The sequence below is a fragment of the Octopus bimaculoides genome, chromosome 7 (genome assembly GCF_001194135.2).
Source record: "Octopus bimaculoides isolate UCB-OBI-ISO-001 chromosome 7, ASM119413v2, whole genome shotgun sequence".
NCBI lineage: Eukaryota > Metazoa > Mollusca > Cephalopoda > Octopoda > Octopodidae > Octopus > Octopus bimaculoides.
In genome coordinates this window covers 17,099,630-17,105,323 of record NC_068987.1, presented here as the reverse complement: position 1 = coordinate 17,105,323, position 5,694 = coordinate 17,099,630, and positions in this window count along the sequence as shown.

Here is a 5,694-nt window from a genome sequence, read left to right as displayed (position 1 = left end):
TATATATATAAATGCAATACTCGCAATGCGCGCGCGCACACATGCACACAAGCATTCATGTATGCATGTATCCATGTATTCTTTTATCTAAAAATTTAAAAAAGTACTATCACAAAATGAAATTATTTAATATGACGAGATATCAAAATAAATGGATTTTTTTTCCTTCTAATTTTCAATATTTTAATGCGAACCGCTTGGCAAACGATTGGCAATAGAGTTGGAATATTTATGAATGGAATCCATCATAAACAGAATAAAATTGTTGCTTTCTATGTGGCTTTCAATTCTCCCTGTTACGAACAGAGCTATTCGTTCAATTATAAAATACTACTCCTCATATTTCTTTTTTTAATATGTTTTAGTTTACTATTACATCATAGAAGAGTCACCTTTGCCTTGCATGAACACATGAGCACTGTTATGTTCACTCTTGTCAAATTTACACATAGTCTGTTGTGACGTATTTCGTCATACTACTACGATGTAATCAATGAACACAATTCCTCTCCGCTGCGCCTATTAAAAATCAGTTATTACCGAGATTTTATAAATTTCGAAGAAAAATTTAGCAACTGGATAGTTCGTTTTCACGTTGAAATCCTATTTAGCCTCAGGCACATATCCAGTCTTCTAATCACCTCTAATTGCTTTATTATTAAATCCAGTCATTGGTTCTCGCTTATTACAGTTACGTTTGGTGTTTAATTATCGGTGAACAATTAAGGAATATTCCTTGAGATTAAATCCAGAGCCAGCCGGATTACTAAAAGCATATTTATAATGTGAGATTCTCTGTAACTCCAGTGCCAATCTGTTTAGACACTTGTTCTTCCTTTGGAAAGCTGATCTGCTGCAACGGAAACCGTCGTCCATTCGTCATAACACTAGATATTACGGCTTACTAGGAACAGAAATCAATGCGTCACTTCAAATCCATTGATACGGAACGAATCGTAAGAAACGTTTATCAGTCACAAACCAAAATACCTTTTACATATCAATCATGAAATATATATAGTGATATACTCTAATAGAAATATCTTATAATATGTAGCAATAAAAAGCTGTGGGGTAAGTAGCTTGCTCCCCAACCACATGGTTCTGCCTTCAGTACCACTGCGTGGAATCTTGGGCGTCTTCTGCTGTAACCCCAGGTTGACTAAAGGATTGTGAGTGGACTTGATTGACGGAAACTTAGAGAAGCCCGTCGCATGTATACATGTATATATTAATGTGTGTGCGTGTGTGTGTGTGTGAGTATCTTTGTATTTGTCCCTCCCCACCGTGTGTTTACATCTCCATAACTTTGACATGCTTAATTGGTTTCAAACTTTTGAAAAGAAGCAAGCAATTTCAGTGGAATGGTACGTGGATTATATAAACCTGAGGGTTCAGCTGGTACTTTTTTCATCGACTCCTAAAGGATGAAAGGCAAAGTCGACCTCGGCGAAATTTGACCTCAAAACGTGAAGACGGATGAAATGCCACTAAGCATTTCACCCGACGGGTTAAAGTTCTGCCAGCTCACCGCTTTCATCTGCTTAATTAATGCAAAACAGCAACTATTACAACGTCAGCTACGTTGAAATTATATCACAACCTATATACTGACATTAGAGATCTCAACTTTGATTCACATTGTTTGATATAATTGTTTTTTAAAGTTACAACATGCATATTTATTTATTTGTCTATTTACTTAAATATTTAGTACCACATCAGAAAATTTGAGAGAAACTAAGCAACTTGAAAATGCAGAAAAAAATTTGGACTCGCTTGTTATATTTTCTTTCGATTTTCTTTAAATTTTATCCTGATTTCTCCTTTCTTTTTTAATTTTTTGTATTTTTTATTCTGTTTGTATGATTACTAATTTTATTGTAGTTTTTTTATATCTTATTAGAATTCTAATTATATTATCATGATTTTAACTTCTCAGTTGCATACATACAGTCGTTCGTGCAAACCGAAATAGGTTACAGCGAAGTACAGTCATGAAATCACGCAAGTTTATAACATAGGCAGTATGTGAAGTATGTTTGCCTCCTGCGTAAAGGTGTTTCACCAATTAATAAAGAAACATAAAACGAATGATTCGTTTGTAAAATTCAAGCTTTACAAAAGATCTAAAGAATATTTCAATATAACATCGTATTAAAAAAAAAAGACTTGTAGGAAAACAGCGTTTCATTCTTCCTTCTATTCTTCCTTGTTTGAATACAAATTAAAAACAACCTCACAAAAACTAGTCCTAGAGGTTATTGCGAGAGAATTATTTGAATTCTATTAAAAATGTATTATAATCAAAGATATTCTTATAATTTGTAAGAGGCTTTTTCTTTGACTTTTTACTTGCTTTGATATAAACCCAAAATATCACTTTGAATATTTCTGAAGTTCCATTTTGTTCTGCACTATTTCAGAATCACCGTAATGTTAGCGATTAATAGTAACTTGTACATTACAAATTAACAGTAAATTGTGTAAGAAATAGGTTTAAGTGAATGTAATCGTATTATCATAGCTTTCTCAATATTCAGACAAGAATGAGGAAGAAAGGCATCTGCAGCCTAACAAGCTAATTATCAATAAAGAACTACTGTAGTTAGCTATAATTAGTTTGAATTAGTTTCTGGAATTTGGAAGGAGACAGCTAATTGTCTGGTTCGTGAAAACTAATGACTGTGGGTGGTTTTGATTTCATCGGAAACATCTCAGGTATTCTCGCAACAGATTTTGAATTATCCTGAAAATACTCAGCGAAAAATTTAACAGAGTTTCTCTAATACCTCCCAAACTCATCATTCTGTGTGCGTGTACATATATATATGTGTGTATGTATGTATGCATGTATGTATGTATATATATTAGAGTGGCCCTTATTTTTAAGTTTAGCTCAAAGCTCCCTATCTTGTTCCAATTAACAAAATTTAAAAAAACAATCTACGCAAAATTTTAGCTCAATCCAACAATTGCAAGGTCACTCTCATCGACAATGAAATATTGAAGTTTTGGCCCAGTAAGTCATTTTTTCAGATTAAATTTTTTTTATCACACATAATTTTCTCTTAAATTAAAAACTTGCTCAGTCTTATTCTTGGTAATTTAAGGATAAGTGACATTAAATATAATGGGGAAGGCAACTCGCAAATCTGGGGACAGAGCGCCGTAATCCAGTCGTCGACCAGCCATGAGCGAGTGAGGTTGTGAGTTGCGATCGTCCGTAGAAAGAATTTTACTGCACCTAATGATAGTGTAGAGATATAAAATATTAAGAAATATACGTTAGTTATTAATGAACTAATGTGACTTGTCTGCGTTTGTAAATGTCAATATATTTGTAATAACTTGTAAGTACTCGTTCATTTTCATATAGATGTTCCCCTGTTGTGTTGGTAGCCCTGACAAAGTTGTTATACCAGGTTTTTAACTTCTCCGCTTTTATAATGTGGTTTGTATACTTAGTTTGTGACCAAACATGATGCCTCTGATGAGTAGCATCAATAGTTCCAGCAACTCGAGGCACATTCCACTTTTTTACACCTTGTCTCTCTCAAGTTTTTTAAAACTGAATGCAAAGAGCGGGACCAATTAGGTAAAGGATATGACATTGTTAAATCACCATCAATTCAGCGGACTGAATTCATACATTTCTTATCAACCCTCAAGAAAATCAAAAGCGGATTTCACTTTGGTGAGGTTTGAACTCTAAGAGCAAAGATGCAAAATAAGTAGCGCTAGATATAATGTCCGGAGATATAAAAACAACAAAAAAAAACTGGCAATCTTTTGCCTACAGAAATCGCATCGTAATTAGCATCGTAATCGGATTAAATAAATATTAAGACAAATTTATTGAAATCCGTTATATTAATTCCAAGACACTCACAAATATTGTAAAGAATGAACCGAATTTATTGTATTTTCACTTCATCGATAAAACAGTAGTGAACTTTGTCGTGAAAAGGAAATTTGAAATGTAGTTCATTAATGATATTTGTAGACAGACAGAAGGTTTTACATTTTCCTGCATATTTTATCGACCCTGTTAAGATGAAAGCTGAAGCTGACCCCCGGCAGGTTTTCATCTACTATTGTGGATGAAGCAAATTACTCACCGTAATAGTCTTCGAAATCGTAAATTAACATCATGAATGTGTCGTTGAGTATATATATATATATATATATATATATATAGGGAGAGAGAGAGAGAGAGAGAGAGAGAGAGAGTGAGAGAGCGAGAGAAAGAGCAGTTAAAGACGAACACCAACGGGATGAATGGCCGTTGTTTTTAAAATAAAAAAAAATAAAAACAAACGGACTTTTCTCATTGGTACGAAAATGATGTAAGGCGGGCGGAATAAATGGAGTATATTTTATTAGTTACCGTGGTCAATACAAAACTAGTTTCGCGATTAATGTACAAATAAAATAAACCAATTTTTAAAAAAGTAAATTAATTTAGAAGCACATTTTCTAATCTTCAGTTGTATATACCATGTTTTAAGAAAATATAAAATAATTATAAAATATATTTACCTTCATTTATCCACATCGATTCGTAACCCAAGGAATTCAGTATATTGAAAAAGTAAGGGAGGGAGAAGAAACATACTTGAAACATACATGTCTCTGGATGCAGGCTTAGCTGGGTGGAGGTGTTTGTCTCCCCCTTGTAAACATAAGGACACAGGAAATGTGTCAAGGACGACAGGAAGCGGTGCAGTCTCCTAGGTCTAACCAACAGTAGTATTATTCCCTTCAGCAGACTGTCACATTAAGTTGATAGTATACAACTACTTCATCGTATCACTACTGCATAAATCTGTCTGACAGATTTAAAAATGTATTATTTCTAAATATGAAATTTATTGTTTCTAAACATATTTTTGGATAAAGTACTGACTAACTACGAGATATTTCCAAATATATAACTTAATTACTTCCTGTTGCTTATTATGATATATGAATGAATAATATTGAAATATTGCTTAACAATTGTGTCTCTTATTTGCCATTACATCTATTCAAGATCCATCAGTATTTATGAATATATTGAATTTTCATCTTAAAAAATATAGTTCAAATTGTTGTTTTCTGTGGCAATGGATTAACCATCAGAACGATATGAACTCAACTAAATATATATGTGGGGCTTCTTCAGAAATATCTGTCTTAATTTTGTCAGACAAGTAGATACAAATAATCCAGTAGATCAGGCATGTTCAGTTTTACAACCTTCAAAATTGATCTATGATTGTGCATCCTTGTGTTTCCTCTCCAAATACATGTAGGTCCACTGTGCAAGCACAGCTGTCAGTGCTATCAAAAAACGGTACTAACACAATATGACATCTACTGCACAAAACCCTCTAAGTACACGCAAGAAATAATCTCAAAGACTAGCAGGCTGTAAACAGAAAAGAATGAACAATCAGGAGGGTGTGAACTTTTCAGAAATTATAACGACTTAACTAAAAACTGCTTTAACGCCATATATAGGGAAGAACCATCTATTTGGCAAGTTACAACACCTAGAGAATATATTATAAAGTGACGTCATGATTATTTATTAGTATTTTTGTTCGGCACATTACGGCAAAGGAATGCGCTGGTATTTGATAATCATGCTCCAACTAAAAATAAAATAATAATAATAATAATAATAATAATAATAATAATAATAATAAT